This window comes from Mytilus edulis, chromosome 9 (genome assembly GCF_963676685.1).
Source record: "Mytilus edulis chromosome 9, xbMytEdul2.2, whole genome shotgun sequence".
Lineage (NCBI taxonomy): Eukaryota > Metazoa > Mollusca > Bivalvia > Mytilida > Mytilidae > Mytilus > Mytilus edulis.
This window is the reverse complement of record NC_092352.1, coordinates 86,808,237-86,832,188: the sequence shown is the minus strand read 5'-3', so window position 1 is coordinate 86,832,188 and position 23,952 is coordinate 86,808,237. Positions and strand designations below refer to the sequence as shown.

Below are 23,952 nucleotides of genomic sequence, written 5' to 3'. Positions count from 1 at the left end.
TAAATTAACACATTTACTTTAACAGTTTAATATTATTCAAAATAAGTGGACCCCTCTTTTAGAAAAAGTTGTTTAAAATATGATGTAACTCTCCTCTTTTTGAGTACAAAATTCTAAGTTTTCAAAGGTTTTGTATAGAAGAACTTTCTATTTTCTTTTCTACATCAGTAAAATGACCCCTTGTCTGAGGGAGGGTTGTTCTCAACCTTACAATAACAAACACAGGTCAAAGTACGGCCTTTTACACAGGGCTTTGATACAGACCAAACAGCAAGCTATAAAGGATCCCAAAATTATTAGCGTACACAATTCGAACAGGAAAACCAACGATCTAATTTATATATCCAAACGGGAAAATACCAATGAACAACATCAACAAATGATAACTGCTCAACGACAGGCCCCTAAATCAATCAGGACAGGTGCATAAACATGCAGCGGCTATAGATAGTTTTGTTTTTATGTTTGTTTATGTATGCCAGCATACAATATAATTGCAGTTGAAGTCAAATCCTTCAGAAGTTCTTTGTACTTTATTCTAACAACGAACATTTTTGATAGGGAATATAAGTAAGGGGGAAAGAAACCAATGTTGATATCATTATATAATATTTACAAAAAAAACGGTGCGGAAAATAGACATGATTACATTTCCGGAAGCGGGCAGCGGGAATATAAAAAAATAAAAAAATTCTGCTTTGAAAATAATAGGTGCGGGCGGGTCCGTCGAACAAGGAATCAAATTGGTGTGGCCTTAGTATTTCATTTTGTAAACAGGAAAATTCTTTACATGAAAAAGCAAAAATAATAAATAACCTATGAATTTCAAATTTAGGAAATTTTAACGGAGAGAAAAAGAATGTCATTGAAATTCTAATTGAAAATTAAATACATACATAATAATCCTTTTTATATCTATAGGACAAATGGCAATGACGCAAGATTATTAAATGCAATTCATTAACACGTTCCTTACATGTGCGAGATTCAATCTCTCAACTCAGACAATAACAAAAAATTCTAGGCTTAATGTGTACAATGATATATTAAAGCATCATCAAACTGAAAAAGTTGACATGACAGATCTAAAAAAATCACATACACAGAACAACGTAGCATTATAAAGTTTCTGACTAAATAATTATATTTTAACATAATTCTTAGTACAGAAGCTGAGAAACAAGTAGCAATATTAAGTTTTGTCAAACAAGAAGTGACTGCCAGGCCTATTTGGAAATTATTCCAACTGTTGCTCCAAGAGCACAGCTAATATCCTTCTTTGTCTACAAATATCGTCACTAGTGTAGACAGTGTACATGTTACTTGCAATATTTTTTTATTTCCTGCCCAAATTTATTTTTCATGTTTTACGCCTCAAATAGCAGGTACAGGAATGAAATTAAACTGTAATCAAAATTTAAGTCATTAATTTAAAACTAAAGTATTGCTTTGGTTCACCTAAAAAAGGACAAAAATTAGTATTTTAGAAACTGTCATAGCATTCAAGATCCCAAAACATAAAATTGTCCATATTTTGATTTAAGAGCTAATGAACTTTTCTATAACTTTGACATAGTTTGTCTAATAAGTAGTGCACCACACTGTAAAAATATTAATGACAAAGTGTGTGTGGGTTTTAAAATTTTAATTCATTTATTGTCTTAATAGAAATATACTACAAAATAACTGTGTTCTTGGGACAGTTTGTCTCAGTATTTTAAGTTCAAAGCTAGGGGTAATCCACCAAAAAAGCTATGGTAGTTAGAGCAATCTTTGGTTTATTCATAGGCAGATCCAGGGGGCACTGGGTGGCCCTGCCCCCCCCCCTTTTTGTGGGAAAATTTTGGTTGATTATATAGGGAATTACTGAAGCATGACTGGAGCCCCCCCCCCCCCCCCCCTATGAAAAGTTCTGGATCCGCCACTGTTATTAAAAGTTGCTTGCTTCATAACCAGTGGCAATTATTTCATGCATTACAAAACTTAACTATCGTTTACAGAGCATTAACATATTAAGATATCAATTCGTTCTGGGCTTTTACTTGGTTACTTTCTTACACCAACCTGTACTTTCTTTTAATCAAACAAATACTGATATCTTCTTTAAGCACTAGTATATCTACTCCTTCACTGTAAGTTTCTTCTTCTTTGTCCAATAAATGTTCAGTATGTACAAGGATCCTCCAATATAAATACTTTATCTAATTCAATCTCTTCTATAAAACGGCAATCTAAGGTTTCCAGATTTGCTGAAAAAAAAATTTGTTAAATAATTCAAATTCATATATTCAATTAAAATTTAAAAATACACTACAGTATCAATGGATTACATCTTTATCTAACTTTATTCACAGAGAAGAAGTATTCTGTCAGACTAATGAGACAGACAATCAAATGGATGGGAACTAACATTTTATATGTTATTTATGACAATGAGGAAATGCTGTATGATTGCCAATGAAACAAATATCCACCAAAATCATGAACACAATAATTTGAACAACTTCAAATATCAAGTTAATTTATATTCCAAAATTTGTATGTTCAACATCACATTCACATTCTAAATGGTATCCGGGTATCTCTCCCCCCCCCTCCTTCCAACATTAGTCAATTGAACATATTACATTTGAGATCATAAATTAGAAATACATTTTCTAAAAAAAAACATGGGGAAAAAAATAGCATGTAAAATGTGATTAAATTATTTTGACTAAATATTAATCAAAAAGTTTCATTTGTGAGGAACAAAACAAATCACATCAAGGATATTTGGGGTTTTACTGATCTACAGTCAAACCTTATTAATCTGAAGATATTTCTAGAATTGATTTGTCAGCAAAAAATAATCTGAAGCAAACCAATTGCGTAATTTCTATCATGATGAAGAATTATCAGGTTCCTATTTTTGCAGAAAAATGACTTGTTCATTAGGCTTCAATAGGCAGTGAAATTAAATCTGATATTCTGCTATATCTCAAGAGAGATTTGCTGCTAACTAAGTGAAGACATTTACAGATCTAGTATTTCTGACAGATTTATGACAAAAACCACATCAATCTTTGAGGGGAATTACAGAAAAATCATATCAGTCTGAAACTATCAAAATATCAACAATCTATAACTGAAATATAGCAAGGACGTATAACTAACATACGTCCTTGAATATAGTAATATTGACCTTCAGGATAAAGTACAGTGCATACGAAAATACCATTGTAAGCCCATTATATGTTTACAGATCTATTTTCTACCATCATATAAAAGGTTGGAGCAGCAAAGTTTTGAGAGTGTGAAATGAATATTGTTGAAATTGGAACACTCGTGCCCATAATTTTTGACAATTAAAACTAGTTTACTGGCAAAGAGTGCAATCTATGTTGATCTGAAATAAGATAAGGTACTTTCAATGGTGTTCTTATACTGTTTGTATATTTTGCCGCCTAACTTGCATAATTTCTAAAAGAATGAATATGACTTAAAGCCCAAAAGCCTATTAAATAAAGTAATTTTGAAAAAAATGTAAATATAAGCTAATCCTTTACATTATGATGTATTACTGTTGTAACCTTCTCGTAACAAAACTCAATATAATTCATAAACGTTTAATAATATCAAAATATCCTAACAAATAAATTTCAGAATTATAAATCTTCTAAAATGCATGCATTAAATGTATTTCAAATAAATCGAAGAATACTAAAAAAAAAAAATCATAATATTAAACAATTAAAATGAATTCATGTTTTAAATAGCCAAATATAATAATACATTTGTTCTGAAAAATGAAAATTAGATTAATTTTTTATCCTAAATTCATCTGTTTCCAAAATCAATTTTGAATTTGTTTTCAGTTACATACACTTTACTGAAAACTCATTCATGTTAAGCTATGTGTAAAGTTATTACGGTTAAAAAAAAATCACAAAAATAATTACAATACATATTAAATCACATACCTTATAAAAAATAAATCTGACCAATTTCCCAAAGAATTTCACTCTAGAAACTACATAAATATCTTCTTTTGAATTGAAACCTGCAAGCAAACCATCTAATCCCTAACCGTGTAATTTCTTATAAAATTTTCTTTCCATGTCAATGAAGAAATGTTTCCCATGTATTGATTCCCCTTCATTTTAGGGTAATGATAAAAGTGTCGTTTATTGATTAGTATACCTCATTAAGGGATAGCTACCTTGTCTAGCAAGGACCATCATTAACAAAAGGTCAGACTCTTTGATCAACTTTTAATCTTCAGGTTTCCGACGTTTTTATAGTTAATAACTTTATATCTCATAACAGACGTTTAGAAAAAACAAAATGTTTATGGATTTTTCATCGATAATTTCTCTCATTATTCTGTTTATTTAAAGTAATTTCATATCATTACAGATTACTTTTCCATGTCAAAATAGATTTTCCATAAAACTATATAGAAGTATTACCAATTATATTCTTTATTGAAAAAACTTCTTAAAATATCTGGTTTTCAACTGATAGGCAAACATAACGAAAATTGCCTACAACATTTTCTAACCACACTTTTAAGGTCTTCATCAAACAATTTATTCCACTCCTTGAGAAAAACTCCAAATAAGGCTCGTAGATTTTAACATGGAATAAAAATCAATTTTAAAATATAACATACATACAGTGGTGAACAATCAAGTTGAAAGAAAATCCCAACAAAGACACAGTTACAACATATGTGACTGTTTGAAGTTACTATTCAAACTTTGATCTGAGTAAGATTAAAAATGATGGATCTAGCTCTTTTATTTCCAACAATTTTATAACTGCAACAATGATTCAACTTTTGAGCACCTAACATCAAATAACTCTGACATGTTATATTTACTTTGATCCTCCATTTGCAATTGTCAGCTTGTAACAGAGATGCAAATTAAAGCTTGACAACTAAAGTTAAAGCACTGATGATATTTTCAAATTTATAAACCTATAATAAATTTTCAAAGATATACTTGTTTTAGAAGTGCTACACATAAAAGACTATTATTATACAAAGAAAACACCATGATTCATTAGAGCAATACAAAGCCTATTATCTTTCTACAACTGACCACAAAAAGCACCAGAAAAAAAACCAGTCAAATGCTTCCATAATTTGAGCAATGCATGCATGCATTTTCCCTTGGTAAAAAGAAATAGCATTAATGTTGAACTCCAGATTTTGATGTTGACAGTGAACAAAGTCTTGGATAATCATTTTATAATCATATCTAAAGAAAGAAAGACATGAAAATTGATATACTGTGAACCAACTTATTTTCGCTGATACTTTCAGTTTTAGTCCATTTCGCAACTTTTAAAATTTACGATTTTCTTATTTGATGTAGATTAATAACGATTTACTTATTCGCGACGATTTATATTCGCGTTATTTTTCTCCTTGCGAAAGTCGCAAAAATAAGTTGGTTTACAGTATGATAGAATATTCATACATTTGCCTGAAAGAAATCAAAGGTCAACACAATCAAATATTCATATTCCAGATTCAAAGTTCCATATTAATTGGACAAAGTTAATAATGTCAGAACAAGTTTAACCCCATCCTAACTGTATTTGAATATTAAATGCATAAAATTTAAGTCCTTGTATCCGTAAAAAAAATTGTAGAATCACCTCATGGTTGTCATAGGCATATGTATTATGTCCAATGAAAAGTTTTATTTTTATATAATAAAACATCTAGCTGTAAACATCAGTAAAATCAAAGAATGAACAGAAAATTTTGAAATTAATGAAGGCCTATAAAGGCAAAAACATTGATTTTATCTGTAATTATTAAGTAACAAGAATGTGTCCTCAGTACACGAATGCCCCACTCGCACTATCATTTTCCATGTTCAGTGGACCCTGAAATTGGGGTAAAAACTCTAATTTGGCATTAAAATTAGAAAGATCATATCATAGGGGACATGTGTACTAAGTTTGAAGTCGATTGGACTTAAACTTCATCAAAAACTACCTTGACCAAAAACTTTAACCTGAAGCGGGACAGACGGACGGACGAAAGAACAGACGGACGGACGGATGAACGAACAGACGGACGGACGGACGGACGGACGCACAGACCAGAAAACATAATGCCCCTCTACTATCGTAGGTGGGGCATAAAAATGCAAAAGTGAATATTACCCATAGGAACTTTTTAAGAACAAAAATTTTCACAACCAAACATTTTATGAGGGTGGTAAAGGGTTATTTTGAGCCATGTGTTTTGTCATTTTTATTTCACATACAGCTGTGAAAAGGGTTTGTTATTTACCATGTTTTGTGAAATCGGTAAAAAGATCATCGTGCAATAAATTCTCAATTGTTCATTCATCGTGAAATTGCAACTTTATTTCATGTTCTTCCGTGCAGATATCCCTCCTTTACGCCCCTCTTTAATCTTTTTGAGTTTCCATGTATGGTCATAATCTAAAATTATCCTATTTTCATTTAAAACACAAGTCTTATTTCATGTCAAATTACCATCAATAAGCAATGTTATCAGATAAGCAAAGAAATTTGACAATGGTGTTTTGAATATCAACCTGTGTATTTACTTCTGTTCTTCATTTTGAAATTTGATTGAAACAATAGCAAACCACAAGGCAGATTTGTATAGAATGCACATAAAATAAGTGAAGAAGTATTGTAAGCATTGTCTGGTTATATATTTTTCCAATACCAATCCCAGTGTTTTTTCTTCGATACTGATCTTTGATTTCATGACAAAGTATAGTTTAAGATAGCAGATTATATAACCACATATTTATGGACTAAGTCATATGATCTCATATGTTTGGGTTTAAATTACAAAAATTGAGATATATAAATTTTTATCTCCAGAATTCTAATTTCATGCTCTAATGTTGAGTATAGAATATTGAATCTGATTTCCTTTCATTATCAAAGTCATTTGACAGCTGAACTTGATAAGCAGGGTTTGATAATTTTTCAGCAAGATCAAAGCCCTCCACAACCAAATAAATGGGGATGTGTATATAAAGTTATAAAGGGACGTAACAGTAAAAGTGACACTACCCAAATGTGAACTTGATTTGTATTTTGTAGAAATAAGTATTTTGTATAAGTTTTGTAACATTTTGTTAAGGCAAATTACAATGAGAGAACTAGACGAAAAAATTAAGCAATTTTCCCATTTGAAAAGTGGCATAACTCAAAAACAGTTTAAATGAGGGCACCAGAATTCAACCTTGATTTGTGTTTTGTGGTTATCAACGTTGTGTATAAGTTTGATAACATTTGGTGAAGGCAAACTAAAGAACGAAAGTAAGAGAATAAACCAAATTTGGGACGTATGTACATACGGACGGAAGAAGGGTAAAACTTAATGCCCCCTATGTTACAGCGGGGGCATAAAAAAGATAGAAAAGAGTCAACCCCTTCAGTTTTCATTTAAATGGATTGAACATTTGAAAGTATATTTAAGATTACAATGTTTCTTTTGGAATTCATCCAACCATCAGGATAACATATTTGTCAAAGGTGGAGGTCTCTTAAGGTTTGTACAGAGGTAGTCAGTTTTTGGCCTTTTTGTGCATTTTTAACCTTGTCAGTAGATTTTTTTCTGTCTAATGAACCAGGAATATATGTGGAAACTAGTAGATATATAAAAGTTATTATAAGTTAGGTTTTATTAATGGAAGCTTCTTGTGTCAGTGGGCTTTCTTGAAATTGCAGGTCATGGTTATACTTCATTTTATTGTCAGTATGTGTTAAATCTTTTTTGTTTATTTTAACTTGAGAAATTTGCACCTAAAGTTGACTTCAAATGATAAAAATTTCAATCTCTTAATAATTAAATTCCTGGGAGCGATTGTGTCACGTGATAAAATGAAGATTGGCTTTGTTGCTTAAATGTAAGGCACCCCAAACTCAATTATAGAAAAGTCACATACTGTCTTCAGGCTTATGAATTTTTGTCTCTCGGTTTGACAAAAATATAATACAATTCAAAATCTAAAATCTATCCAAAAACAACACTGAAAAATGTATATTTTTTTCCAAGAGAAACATTTCCGGTTAACAAAACAAATCCTAGAATAAAATCACAGTCCATTCACATATCACCACTTGAGTAAAAGTCAAAAAGGAGCTTCAGGCTGTTTATAACTCCAACTTCATCCTTAAGTATTGACAGGCTTATATTCTTGTTACTGTCTTAATTGCAATAAAACCCCCTTATATATAACAATAATTGAGGATAAGACATCTTCCAATCCAAAAATCAATGGAAATTTCTGTTTTAATAACCACTTCAGACTCTTTACCGACTTCCTTTAATCAGTTATCTTCTACAAATTAAATGCATAAATGGATAGAAAAGTGCTGAAAATCTGCATTTGAATAGTGGCGGAACTGCAATAAATATCATGTCTATTATGAATATTTGTAATACATTGACAGATTCTTCCAAATGTTTGAATTTGAATGAGGGATAATAATCAAAAGTATTTTTAAAAATTACACTAGTCTTCCTGTCCAAAACAACTGAGCTTTCAATAAGAACAAAAAATCCCAAGACCTGAACAAACCATAAATTATTTTAGAAATCAAACCTAAATCAGCTTGATTCAATATCTAAAATCAAAGCATTAATTTTATCATCTTTAATGTCAAGTCCTGTTATCCAAAGTTTTTTGGAAACCAGCTGCAGGGTTGTATCTGCTGGTAATGCATTTTGAAACTTAAGCGATATCGAAGATGTATTTTTGTCACAGGGTGTGTGATCAAATATGTTTTAAATTAAACAAATCCAAATTCTGATCCCATCTGCTCCCTTGAATCACAGATGTCAAGATTATAACCTGAGTATTGTTTTAAGGACAATAAATCCAAAAATTTATATAAGTTCATAGATATAAAAGATGTGGTATGAGTTTCAATTAGACAACTTCTGATCCAAGTCACAATTTATAAAAGTACTGCCTTCAACATGCAGCCTTGGCTCACACCAAACAGCAAGTTAGAAATTAATGGGTCCCAAAAATGACTAGTGTAAAACCACTCAAACAGGAAAACCAACGGTCTAATCTATATAAAAAATGAAAATAAGAGATACCACACCAAACAAACGACAACTGCTGAACATCAGGTTTCTGACTGAGGACAGGTGCAAACAAATGCAGCAGATTTAAACATTTTAAAAGGTACCAACCTTCACCCTTACCTGAAACAATAGTGTAACATCACAACATGGAAAGACACTTTAAAATATCAATTGAAATGGCTTACCTCAATCAAAAGACATATTAACACAAGTGAACATACACTGAACATTAAAAATTTGATCTATGAGGCCTAAATTAATATATTTTTTGTTTCCCCAATCCGGACCCTGCCAAGCCAGGTGTGGGTAGGAAGGTAGGTAAATAATTTTATTTTATTCCAAAAAGCTGGAACAATATCTGTCTAACTGGCATTAGCCTGCAAATCGGAAATGAATAAAATAATACTTAACTTAGTTTTGACAATAAAATTTTATGAGTCTGACCGTTTTTGCAGGGTCGGTCGGGATTGGGGAAACAAACAATATTTTATTTCAGGCCTGACAAAATGTAAATACAAAATCAATAAAATAACGGATGAGAATTACAATTCAGTATTTTTTGTTTTTGTTTTGTTGTACATTTTGTATCACTGTTCATTGTTGCTAGTCCTTTACAGTTTATTTATCACAGTTTTTCAAAATTTTTGACAAATATGCTATAATCTTTAAAAAAAAAGAATAATGTTCAAGGACAATTAATTCTTCTTTTTTTGGTATACAATATTCCAATTGACATCGATGATTACATACAGCATTATACGTGGACTATTTACAATTTTTTCCCCCCCAATTTAAACAAAATGTACTTAAAGTGCAGTGAAAATATCGAATTTGCAATTAAAACTATGTAATTTAAATTAATGCTATTAGTTAATAGAACATCTTATTTGGAGACAACTGATGGTATCAGTCACATGACATATGACATTGTATATTGTTGGTCCCCTTTGCTGATTGTCTACTTTTTAAAGTTAATATCATGTGAAGCAATAAAATTAGTCAGTCATCATTTCAGTTCAATAAAACTATTACATGTTGTTTATAAATTTGATGTTCTCATTTTGACTAGCAATGCTTATAACAGTTTACTTATGATAATAGCAAGCCTTGCATTTATTTTTTTAATGAAGTCTTAATTTGATGTGTTTAATTTTGTCAACAAAAATTCATCTTAGGCAAAAAATAAACTCAAATATGTCTTCAACTATACATGACTATTTTGACTTATATATGATTGAAATAAGGAGACACATATAAAAGTAGTTCAAATTCTATATGTAAAGCTTATCTCTTTACCACATTTTGTTTTGGAATCAAGAGTCTGGAATAAATTTCTGCAGTAACAGTATTAAATATGATTTTTGTTTTTGCCTACTTTCCTTTTTTTGCATCCTACATAATTTATTCAAGTAAAGAAATTTTGAATTATATCTAAATATAATCTGACAATAGCAACTGCTTAAACATGAAATAAATAAATAAATAAATATATCATATAAAAAATCAAGAAAATGTTGGGTTATTTTTCACAGTTAAATTTCTTACCTTTAGTGTAAGTTTCTTACAGTACAACCAAACCAAAACTACCCACTCGTTAACCAGTTAGATCCATGATTAGAGATCTACCCACCATCTACAAATACATCATAGAAATCGTTACATAAACTTCTCACAATAATAATCCATACAGGACGACAAAAATCTATATCCTCACTCCTACCAAAAATATTTCACAATTAACACCAGAATAAAAGTATCGGGTTGAGAAGTTTTCCTTTTTAGACTAATCAATATAAATGACTCCTCCTTCTCTAAAATTGATCACTTTGTGATTAATCATTATACTTATGAAATTGACAATTACAGTATATATGTTTCCAAAGTGATTTCCTGACAAGTCTTATACTGATTATCTACTAAAAACTGCAAGATCTTAGTTAATTAAAAACATTACTAAGTTTGAATAGAGATGTCAAGTTGAAATCTGTTTTTTCTTACAATACCTTTTGAAGCATATAGGAAATTCATTGACAAAAACTTTACAAATCTCGAAGCAATATGCATACATAATTATTTAGTCTAGATTCTTTCCATAAGAAACAGTTTCACTGAAAAGATTTTTCTTAACAGAATGGTATTTTCCTTCAATTTTTTTTGGTCACATTTATAAACAGTGAATGATTTAAAGCTTTCCTTAATTCAATTATATTTTCTTACAACTAAACTTTAAGACGTACTGACGGACACAGGAAAAACATGTTGTTCACCAAAATGAACCACATCAACAAAAGATTACTTTATTTCTTACATTTTTGATACAATCCAAATTCCCACTTTTAAAAATTTATGCCTATATATCTAAAAAATTTTTAGATGTTCAGTGATAATGTTCAGGTCCTTCAAAAGCTATCATTTCATTTCATTTTTTTACAATTTGATTTCCCACCTATCAAAATTTATACCTATAATAAACAGAAATAAATGAAACATTTTCATTTTCTCTTTTCTTTTCAAGAAGAAAAAATCACAGTGTCAACTCATATATGCAACTTAATAAGCCTTCTAATGCTACGGGCATACCCTAGAGTCAAAACTCAAAAGATTTGGTCAACTTATATTTTTTACAGGAAAAAATGTCGGAGTCACGGTGAAATCAAAATAGAAAAACCAAAATACTTAACGTGACGGTACCCAAATTGCACCTATTTTGACAGTTTTTTCACCTACGTTTTTTTATGATCAAGAAAAAAATCTCCATACTGTGTTTATTTTGTAGCCCTATCCTTCTTTATTGTATAGATACACCAATTTAATTTTGAATCCATATTGAGTCATAAAAAAATGGGTTTGAATCAACCTCCAAACTATCCATGATTCTGTAATGAGGAGTACCCAAATTGCATCCATGCTTAAATTCACATCGTCAAAAGTCTAATAACCGAGCTTTTGTTTAATTTCTTCAAATATTTTGAACAATTGGATATTAGTCCATGCTTACTCTTCATATTTTACGAAATGGATACTTATAATATATTGTATTTGCTAATTTTAAAAAGATGACGTTTTGATGACGTCGCATGGTGACGTTTTCGTACATTTTGCTTTTTCAGTAAACAGTCCATTTGTTGATAAATACTGTGAACGTTTTGTGTATATCTAAATATGTTTACCTATGTTGAAAGACGTGCATAGTATCAAATCATAAAAATACAAATTGTTTAGTCTCTAGGAAATCTTGTAAGATTTCCGTTGCTATTTTTTCTAAATAGGTGCAATTTGGGTACTCGGTGCAATTTGGGTACCCTTACGTTATACCTTCTAATGTGTTCCATTACGAATGATCACATTTTGAACAGCGTAAATTTGATGGAACCCGCATTTCCAAACAGATGCTTAAAATTCATTTCTATCAAATAACAGTTTTATTTAAATTCTCAAATTTCAGTTTAGTATTTAAAGTATATGCATGAAAAAATCAAATATGCAACATATTTGCAAAACCACACCAGTCATCGTTAATTTCAAGCAATTCTCCTGAGTGTCACAAAAAGGTTGAAAGTCATTCACCATTGTTCACTGTTAATGTTTTCTGACTTCCTAAAATATCTATATTACTATTTCAATGTTAAACACTCTTTAGTTGACCAGCAGACGACACAACAAAATTAAAGATTTTAGAGTACCTCATTAATGTGCATGCTGCCACATACTGCACATGTACAAGTTAATAAAATTCACCCATCAGACAACACTAGAAAGTGCATGTCCACACTTGAAGGGAAATGAAATATAATTGTTGGAATACCCCTGCCAACAAAAATTCACCCATCAGACAACATGTGTCTGTGCCCACACTTGTATGGAAATAATACAACTTTTGAAATGGCTCTTCCAATCAAAGTTACAGAATCATATGAAGCATCTATGTAAGGGAGCTACCATTTGATTTTTAGGGGGGGGGGCTAGGATGAAATTTGAAAAAAATAGGCAGGACAGGAGTTTTGAGTAAAAAAAAAGGCAGGATGAGACAATTGCCAAAAAAAAAAGTCAGGACGACAATTTAGGTAAAAAAAGTCAGGATAAACCAAAAAAAAAAAAGCAGGACCAAACAGAGTGAAAAATAAAAAGGCAGGACAGAGATTACAGCTAAAAAAAATGCAGGACAAAATTTTTCATCCTAGCCCCCCCCCCCCCATAAAAATCAAATGGTAGCTCCCTAATGTCATCATACTGAGAAAAAAAACCATGCAAGCCCAAAATTCAATAGTTGTCTTTACTCATAACATGTTTAATTTACTAACCTTCTAATTAAACAGCAGTTATTCACTAATTTTCTCTTAGGACATAGCACTTAACAATAGAGCCCACTTGAATCAAATGTATGTACCCATTTCCTTCAAAGAGATTAGTGGGGACTCGGTGGCCGAGTGGTCTAAGTAGTTACTACTGTAATCACTAGCCAGTCAACACTGAAATAGTGAGTTCGAACCCTGCTCATGCAGATGCACTCGACTCCAATCTTAATTGACCAGGATTGTCAGTTTTCCTATCGAAGGTCGGTGGTTTTCTCCGGGCACCCTGGCTTCCTCCACCAATAAAAACTGGCATCCACAAAATAGCCCAAAAGTGGTGTTAAAACACATAAAATCAAATCAAATCAAAGGGATTAGTTTGACAAAAGGGTCAATATTGGACCTAAAATCCCATGAAAGTTAGCTTCAGTTGAGGGAGGGTAGAAGGAGTCCTAATCCTGAAATCCTGGGCTTAAAATGTAAACTGATGACAAAACATGCAAAAAATATAGAGAAAAATTTGAAAATATATATATACATTGTATAAGGGCTATTCCAGAAAAAAATGTATGAGGGGGGTTGGAAGGCACATTGTATTAATAATACATGGGTGATGGGTATCAGAGCAACTTTTCACACTATAATGCACTATTACTCTCAATTACAATTGTCTGGTTGGCGGGTGCTGACAAAAACTGCCTTCCAACCCCCACCCCCCCCCCCCATACATTTTTTTCTGGAATAGCCCTAACAAAATATGTAAAAATATATATGACATAATATGTATTAATATTTTTGATAAAGTATGTAAAGATAAATTGTATAACAAATTAATATGTATGACAAATGCAGGTCAACAAGTGCTGAGGTATGAGGACACTTTTAATGTCATAATTGTGCACTCTTATAAACAAATCATTATTTTGATTAATGTTTCAGCTAAATTTCAATAGTGTTTGAAACAACGACATTGTCTACATGCATTGACCACCATCAATTTTGTTAAGGTTGTGTCTCTAAACCGTACACATCTTAGAATTACAAATTTATTTTGGTCTTTGCGTTTTAGAGGGATTGAAATTATATACCTTACAAATGCATATTAACATTCAATCTGACTAAACCCTACGTCTGAAGGTGTCAGCATCATGGTAGAATAAACAGCAGACATTAACATGGTCTTATTTATTTTAATTTGCATATGCAAGGTTATTGCAAATATAGGTTTTTATATATGATACTACAAACTTGAATTGTTAAGGGCAAATTAAGACCTTCCTATCCTAGCTCCTCCTTTTTCTTGTGATACTTTAATTCTTTAATAAACTTTTATGTCATCATGCACTTTTAAAGGATATAAACACTCTATAAATCAAGTATCCTATTACAAAACATTTATACAGGAGGTAAAATGAGCAATATTAGTACATGTACTGATTTATCAGGCTGTATTTGATCCTTTGAAGTGTTTTCTTGTTTCACTAGTAAACTTGAAGATGACTTGATAATTTCGGGTCAAACTTATCAACGTTGGTTCAAACATTTTGACATCGCTGATATGTCTGGGTCAAAGTTATTAAGGCCGGGTCAACATATTCCACGTCACAAAGCCGTGATATGCAATTTTATTAAGAGCTGAGCAGAGTGATATAGCCAGTGGGATGGCTGATCAGTTTTATTGTTTTCCCTCCCAGCTCACTAATATCATAGAATCTTCAAATTAAAAAATATTTTCTCTCAAAGAATGTGCTTTTTGGGAAGAACCAGTTGGCAGTGCCAGTTTTTAACTTGTTTAGGTATACATTTATGAGTAAAAGGACAAAAATTTGGTATATGAAGTGATCTTGTAATGAGTATATGGCTGTCTGGCAGGGTTTATTTTACCTTGACCATATTTTCATGGTTCATTGGTTAAGCAAGACACACCTGTTTTTCAGAGATACCATAAAGAATAGGTCAAATATATATGTCAAGTTTTATGTTATATTTGTAGTGAAACCTTACATTGTTTGTTCTTAACCCTTTCCTCCATAATGACACTTTTTGACGCCACCCCCTTTACTCCATAATGACGTCTTTTGACGCCTGTGTAGTGCCTCAGTTGAAACGTCTTACCTAGGAAAAATTTGTATCTAATATAAAAAGGGTATTCAAGAGAATATCTGACTGGAATTTCATTGATGAAATATTCTTTTTTGCAATGCATTGATATTTTTAACCTGATAATTTTTTTAAATAGAAAAAATCCTATGCAAATCAGGTATGTGTAAAAAAATTGTCAATGGAGGAAAGGGTTAAAGGCTTTCAAAGAAAAATTCAATCAAGATCTGTAAAGTAGGCTGAGTCAAAGTCGTTACTCTTGTTATATAACAGAAACTCTTTGTTTTGAGAAAGATTATTTTATCTGAAAGGATGAAATTTATGTCATTCAGTTAAATTTTATAGAATATTGTAATTTTGTTTGTACTTTAGAAATATCATCTTTGGCCATTGAAAGGCTTTGTCTTGCTTTCTTCCATGTCGATAAACTATTAAATACTTTAAAAATCTTCAAGAAATTATTTCAACAGAAACTTTATTGTATATTTTCAATGAATGTACTAGAAAATTAACAATCTATGGTTTTAGTGAATAGTATGCACAGACGACAGTTTAGCATGACACAATTTAATTAAGTTTCTAAGAATTGTGCAACACTGCAACGTAAAAGTACACAGGAAATCATTAGTATACACTTTAAAAAGATTTTTATGACAAATTTTTACCAAACAACTTAAAAACCTCTCAGAATGCAATTATAAAAGCAATTCACAGTAATAGCATGGAGGTCTAAATAAGTGTATGGCTATATCTAAGTATTAACAAATATAATGAAGGCTAGGTGTTTGGAAATATCTAAAGCATTAACAATATAATAAAGGCTAGGTGTTTGGAAATATCTAAGCATTAACAATATTGAAAGAGGTTTAAACTACCCTTACCTAGCAAATTTCGTACACACTTTTCTACCATCTTACAAAATTCCTGAAATGAAAATTCAATGAAGATTTAAAATAACTTTTGTACAAAATTTTAAAATGATACTGTGGATTCATTATTATTCATTGGATACCATTTTTTGCGGATACCGTGGGTACATTTAAACATTAAATTAAATGTTCAAAGAATAACAAATTTTCTATAGGCTTGTATGCAGACCTTTGTAAAACCACAAAATTATATATCAGTCTGCAGAAATTTAAGTTTTCTTTAATCCTCAAAAATTGGTATCCATGAAAATAAATGAATTCACAGTATTCAATATCTGAGGTATGCTTAACAATACATTAGTAAATGGGTACTACTCAAATACAACACGTTAGGAGAACAATATTTAAAATTATCAGAAATCAATCAGACAATGACATAATACGCAACAGAACAACAATGCTAAATTAACTTCCTGAATATTGGCTGATTAATACAAATCAATTTAGTTATTACATAAATGAGTCATAATTATTGAACTTTTTTATTTTCACCGATTCTTAAATACATCATTTCTTTCATGTTTAATTTATTGTCAGAGATATTTTTCTGGTTCTATGAATTGATTTTATTTCATTTTTATTTTTAAAACTGCAGAGGTGCCGACAATAATGAAGCAAATACAATAACCTGGCTTGTTAAGAGAATCCTTTTACTGTTTTAAAAACAGAATATTCAATACAAATTTCAAATAAAGTTTGAATTTGGAAGTCGAATATGACGTCTTTATTTATTTTGCTTTGCATACAAAGCTGTGTTCTAATTAGCACAAAACATGTTTGACACGTGCACACAAACTGTTTTTATTCTTGTTATTTCATCTTTATCCTAAACAATATGTATTTGCTGCTTACATACAATTGTATTCAGCCAAACATTTCTTAAGTATTTTTCCTATTAGAATAGAAATAATTCCTTTATGTCTTGTGGTTTTTTTTTTCTCACAAAAATAGGCATTATATTTGACTGTATTTTACATCTTGCTAATGTTCTGGGTAAACTATCAACAATTATGCCTGCACATGTTAAAATGAGCAAAGAGCATGAAATGAAGGAATTTCATACAATTTAAGCACTGATACATCGTTTCACTTTACAAATTCTGAGCTTAAATAACTTGCATGTCTCAAATACTGTCAATAACAAACACTCTGCAGAAATCTTGTTAACAAGCTGACTTCAGGGTGGTTCTTTCCTCCAAAACAGGGCGGCCATAACTAAAATAGAAATAGGTGAAAATAATGAAAGTAAGACTACCGGTATGACCAAACTTTGAACATAAATGATTATTAACAACAGAATGTTTTAAAGCAAATATCCCCATGAAAACAATCATTTCAACAAAAGTTTCACAGACAATGGCATCTAATCCTCAGACAAGCTGTCCATATTTTTTTTTATCAGAAAATGGAATGAATAATAACATAAAAATACTATATCTACACATGGTCAGATTTATTTTTAAGGTAATCAATGTATTAAAAGGGTTCGACGACTTACAGAAAAGAGCGACGATTTACAGAAAAGAACCGAAAAGGACCGAAAAGGACCGAAAAGGACCAAAAAGAACCGAAAAGGAGATCGACCTTTTTTTTGTAATCGAAGGAAATTATCAAATTGCAAATTATAATAAGTCTATAAATGAAAAGATATTTATTTACAAAAGTTTCTTGGGTTTTGAAATATTATACTGCGACAGGACTACCCAACTCAAATTTGGAAATTTACAGGTAGGTCGGATGCCTATCTTATATTAAAGAAAATATAGAATAGACAAAAAAATATAAGAAATATTAAATATTTATATGTACTGTCAAACAATCGTTCTACGTGAATTATATTTATAAGTATCATTATTTTGTTCAATCTCGACCGCTAATTTAGTTGGAACATTACAACAGTTCCTTATAAATGTTTGGGAATGTGTATGTACATTCCATTAATCAGTTAATACACACACATATATATATAATGACACGAAAAAAAGACATTTTAATGTTACCATACCCATATACATGTATTATATATCCCTGTTATTAACAAACGAAACATTTTTTTAAAATGTTAGGATTAACATTTATAGTACGAGAATATTGCTTTTCATTTCAATGATTTTTACCGCAAAATCTATGAATTATATATTACTATTAAAAAATGTAAAATGCTTATTAAAAGCTGTGTAAACCTGCTGCATTTGTTTGCACCTGTCCTAAGGTGAATGATTTTACACTAGTCATTTTAGGGCACTTTATAGCTTGCTGTTTAATGTGAGCCATGGCTCTATGTTGAAGTCCGTACTTTGACCTATAATGGTTTACTTTTATAAAGTGTTAGTTGGATGGAGAGTTGTCACATCCTCTTATATCTTCTATAAACAAATTTTTAAATGATAAGATTAAAATCCTTGATGAAAAATAAATGAAAATTTATCAAACATATCAGTATACTTAAAAACAATATTACTAAAAACCTAGTTATATTGCAAAAGTCTTTCTGTAAGTCTACATATCCCTATAAATATACAATCTAAATTTGAATTATGCATGCCTTTATTTTCGAGGTATTGTTAACAACATAAAAAAATCGTGTATATATATATATTGCTTTTATATAATAAATATATGAATGTTCTTTTCGGTTCTTTTCGGTTCTTTTCGGTCCTTTTCGGTTCTTTTCGGTTCTTTTCTGTAAATCGTCGCTCTTTTCTGTAAATCGTTGGACCGTATTAAAATACTTCAGAAAAGTGCTTGAATAAGAAAAACTGCTGAAAAAATAATCTTAAAGGAAGCTAATTATATTCTTTTTTTCAGCCTGACTATCAGCTCACCAGGACTTGCTTGATATTCTTGCTGATTAAGATAAAATCAAAAAACAAAAATGCTATTATTCTATAACTCCGTGTTTATATTGAAGACACTTTTGTGGGTGGTGAATTAATTTTTGATGGAACTAGCAAAGGAGAATCAATGCAACCTCCTTTAGAGATAATCGAAAAATTTGTAATTTGAAATTAAAACAAAGCATTGACTTTATATCTTGCAAATCGACAATTCATTTCAGCATCAATGAAATTTTCAGATAATTTTCGTTATTGATAATCCAATCCTATAAACAGTTCAAATGTCCCATATATCAGACCACTTCTTATAATCAAAACTTTTTCTTAAATATGGCGTCTGATGAAGTGCACAATTGTAACCATGGAAACAAGTCCATTTTCGTCAAACTAGCCAAAAATGACTTTCCATATATCAGACTCAGTTCGGACAACCTACAATTATGTGTGTAGAAGAAAGACATAAAAGACGAGAATTAGGAAAGTCAGGTCTACCATCATGCAGACAAGGCAGATTGATTTGTATGTTTTCAATGCAATGACATTAACATGTGACCATATAATTGTTTCTTGTTTTATTTCACCCATCTAATATTAAATGTATCACTATCAATGTCTTTTTTCTTCATGTCATGGACAAGATATTACATGTATAGTAGAACGTTCATTCAAAAGTTTCCAATCTAATTTTCTGCATGATAAAGTCACTCACAGATAAAAAAAAAAATTTTAAAAATGCCAATATCTTTTTTGTCAAGACCTAAACATTTCTAATCTTCTAATCAAAAAAATGATTTCTGACAAAAAATCAATTTGGCCCATTAATGAAGTATTCTGACATATATCAGAGATGAATGGGTACGAAGTAAAGTTTCAGTCAATAAAAAAAACAGCAGTTGTTTAATTTGTGCTTGCTTCACTATGTTTCTTCAAGAAAACAGATTGATTATTCCAGTTGAGTTCACAGCTACTAATATATCAATTCCTCCCTTCAAAACACTTCCTAATTATTAAATATTTTTAGAAGAAATGGTTCATTGATTCAAGTTAATGATTTATAAAAACAGATTTGTCATACCATAAGAAGATGAAATCTGACATTTAATTTTCATCCTAGGTGATTCTATACTTTGGTCCACTTCGACTTTAAAAAAAAACAACATTCAAATCAATTTTGGTAGTATCTTTAACAACTCAAGAGGCAGATTCTAAACATAATTCATTATATCTAAAACCTGTAATGACTACTAGTATTAGATTTTCACTATAGCTATTTCTATATACAGATGTGGTAAAGTGGTCAAATTAAAACTCCAGGTACCTGTATTGTTATTACATTTCAACAAGCACTAAAATTAGGCCAAATAAAAAAGTATGTGTGGTTCCAGTTACAGCTGAAAAAAAGTTTGGGTAGGTTACTAAGGTAGGGATTTTTTTTTTATTTTATGTTTTTTTTTTACATTGAGTCTATGGGAGCAACATTCTGACTTTTACAGTGCTTAATGAAAAATGACAATAAAATCTTTAGGGTAGGCTATTTTTAAGCTGAAAAAGTAGGGACGGTAGGGTTACTGGAACCACACATTAATTTTTATTTGGCCTTAGAACAGTTGCATTTGATACATTCAAAAATAACACATTTACCTAAACCAATAAATCAATTTATTTTATTCTGGTTTAATTTTTTCTTTTCATTTAACAATTTTTTGCAGTACTTTTGGACATAAATTTTTTCTAATAATTGCAATAATATTTAACCACGAATGTTATTCCTTATGAATTTCTATGGATTTTAAACTGAATCCTGTTAAATCAGAACAAACCTTGTAGTATATAACATGAATGTTTATGTCTGATAAATGGTGTATTGGGACTGTGACAAACCAGTAATATCACAAGAATTAGAGTACTAAATCTATCCAGAGTAATTAATATTGCCCACTCATAGAGAGGGAAACTATCTTTATATTACATATATGGATTTCTCTTGTTAGACTCAGGTTATCATATTTCAATAATCTTTAGAAAGGAACAAACAAAAATTGCTAGAAATCAATATCTCTAGTCAACCATTCAAAACCAGACACAATTTTTAATCAAAACGTCCTATGCTTGTATGTAAAACTAAAAGATATTGACAATTTACATCAAATAGATTAATATTTTCCAAGTGAAAGAAGGCATCTGCTCTAAGAGTCAGTTATTTGAAAAAGAATTCTATAAAAGTCTCATATTAAGGCTGAAGCATTTAACCTTAAAACAGTTGGTAATTGATCTACAGCTTTTATTTCTAAGTTTTATTATTACAGTGACTTGACTGTTAGTGTAACGCTATCCGACTATTGCAACGCCTTCAAAAATTTAACCAAATTGCAATTTGTTTTATAAAACCAAACTGTTCAACTGGTCAGAAATTTGAACATACTGCTGTAAAAAATCACAGTCAAGTCGTGAAAGTGCAAGGTGGTAAAATAAAAACATACTTACAATCCTAAAAGTGGAGATAAAGTCTTATAGGATTGTAAGTATATTTTATTTTATCACCTTGCACTTTCACAAATTGATGGAACAGTTTGTTCAAAATTCTGATTTTATAAAACAAATTGCAATTTGGTCAGAATTTTGAATGAGTTGCAATAGTCAGATAGCAGCACTAACAGTCAAGTCACTGTAAAAAGAGGTAAATGTAGTTAATTAATGTTCAAAACATGAGTAAATGATTTTTGAAAATACAAATTAAAGAGTAACAAAATATTTCTAAACACTTTGTAAAACATGGCAATTTGATATTTATTTTAACTTTATTGCAATCATATAAAGTTGCTCATTTTCAAATATATAGCTTTTTAAGAACAATAAAGTAAAATCCAAGGAAATATATTTATGACAAAGAAATAATGATCAACTATAATTTTACTAAAACCTTTCAATGAAAGAAGTCAAATTATATCATTCAAGGGCAATAACTCCTTTAAGAAGTTCCAACAAAAGGAGTAAAATTTTGTGATTTAAGGGCAATAACTTCTATAAGAAGTCTTCCAATTGATTTGTTTATATACTAGACAATTTTTTAGTATTATACTGCTGATAATTTTTCTGTTTACAGTTTGTACTTTTGTATAATAATGTTAAAGATTATTAGTGAAAAACATGAACTCAAAATCAATAAGCAAAAATTTGTTATTGAAGGGCAATAACTCCTGAAAAGAGTTATTAATGATTAACTGTGAATAAATTCAGAAAATTATCGTAATAGTTTTATTATTCACTGGTGATAAGAGGATGGTAATTACATAAAGTTAAGGTTAGCCAACAATGGGAGACAACTCTGCAGATAAATTTTTCTTTTTTGATTTTTATGCAGTCCAAGAAGGTTCATTTCAGCCAAAAAGTCATTCAAAAAGTTGAACATGATGAGATGGTCAAAATGTTGTAATTTACTAACAGGCTTAGTAACTAACAAGAGGCTGTCACAATTACAGCAAACCAGATTTATTTACATTTATGTGTGTCCTGGCAATATCACAAGAACCTTTACTGATGAATGGTGAAAGTGAAAATCATCAATATCAAATTTAACCTCCATTTTGTCATCAGTATCAACATATTAAAATTTGAAAAGCTTAGATTGAATGGTTCATGAGTTAATGCAACAACGTGAATGGAAACGCCATTTTACAATCTTTCAAGAACCATTACTCCTGAACGGTAAACGTCAAAATCGTGATTATTGAACTTGACCTCTATTTTGTCATCAGTAACAACATATTAAAATTTCAAAAGCTTTGGTTGAATGGTTCATGAGAAAATGCACTGACACGACGGGAAACACCATTTTTCAATCTTTCAAGAACCATAACTCCTGAACGGTAAAAGTCAAAATCGTCATTATTGAACTTGACCTCCAATTTGTCATCAGTAACAGCATATTTAAATTTCGGAAGCTTTGGTAGAACAGTTCATGCATAAATGCACGGACACGACTGGAAACTCCATTTTTCAATCTTTCAAGAACCATAACTCCTGAACGGTAAAAGTCAAAATTGTCATTATTAAACTTGACCTCCATTCTGTCATCAGTAACAACATATTAAAATTTGGGAAGCTTTGGTAGAATAGTTCATGCGTAAATGCACGGACACGACTGGAAACTCCATTTTTCAATCTTTCAAGAACGGTAAAAGTCAAAATCGCCATTATTGAACTTGACCTTCGTATAGTTGTCAGTAATAACATATTAAAATTTTAAAAGCTTTGGTTGAACGGTTCATGAGTTAATGCACGGACAACATTTGATTGCCGCCCGCCCGGCCGCCCGCCGTACATCCCCAAATCAATAACCGACATTTTTGTCACAAAAGTCAAAAATCTGGTTAAAAATCTAAAAGTATGCATAAATCATATGAAGCCAAAACAGAGCTAGACAGTGTAGTGAGAGGGAAAATGTCTCCTGCTTTGAATTCATCATCAGTCATGCTAACCCAGACTCATTGTCAACACATCACTATAGGGAGTAGCAATCAATTGATAAATTTACCAATTATATGACATCTCTAGAACAATGTATTTCTAAATATTATCAATGTTCAAAGGTCAAAAGAAGTTTTGGCCCAGACAATGGTTGTGTAAGACAACAGTGGCGGATCCAGCCATTTGAAAAGGGGGGGTTCCCAACCCAGGACAAAGGGGGGGTTTCCAATTATATGTCCTCA

General features: G+C 30.6%; 1 protein-coding gene across 3 annotated transcripts in view; it reads right to left on the bottom strand.

Annotated features, from left to right (window-relative positions):
- LOC139489300 (high-affinity choline transporter 1-like) overlaps nt 1-23,952 on the bottom strand; it is a 57,514-nt gene that overhangs the window by 28,475 nt on the left and 5,087 nt on the right. Inside the window, exons 4-6 of one of the 3 annotated variants that reach the window (XM_071275580.1) lie at nt 16,359-16,401; nt 10,631-10,718; nt 2,065-2,249 (exon numbers count right to left, since the gene is read on the bottom strand). The gene's annotated coding sequence lies outside the window, so the exon portion shown is untranslated. Of the gene's footprint in view, nt 1-2,064; nt 2,250-10,630; nt 10,981-16,358; nt 16,402-23,952 lie in introns of those variants that run through there. The other 2 variants (XR_011656179.1, XM_071275581.1) reach the window with 2 other exon arrangements.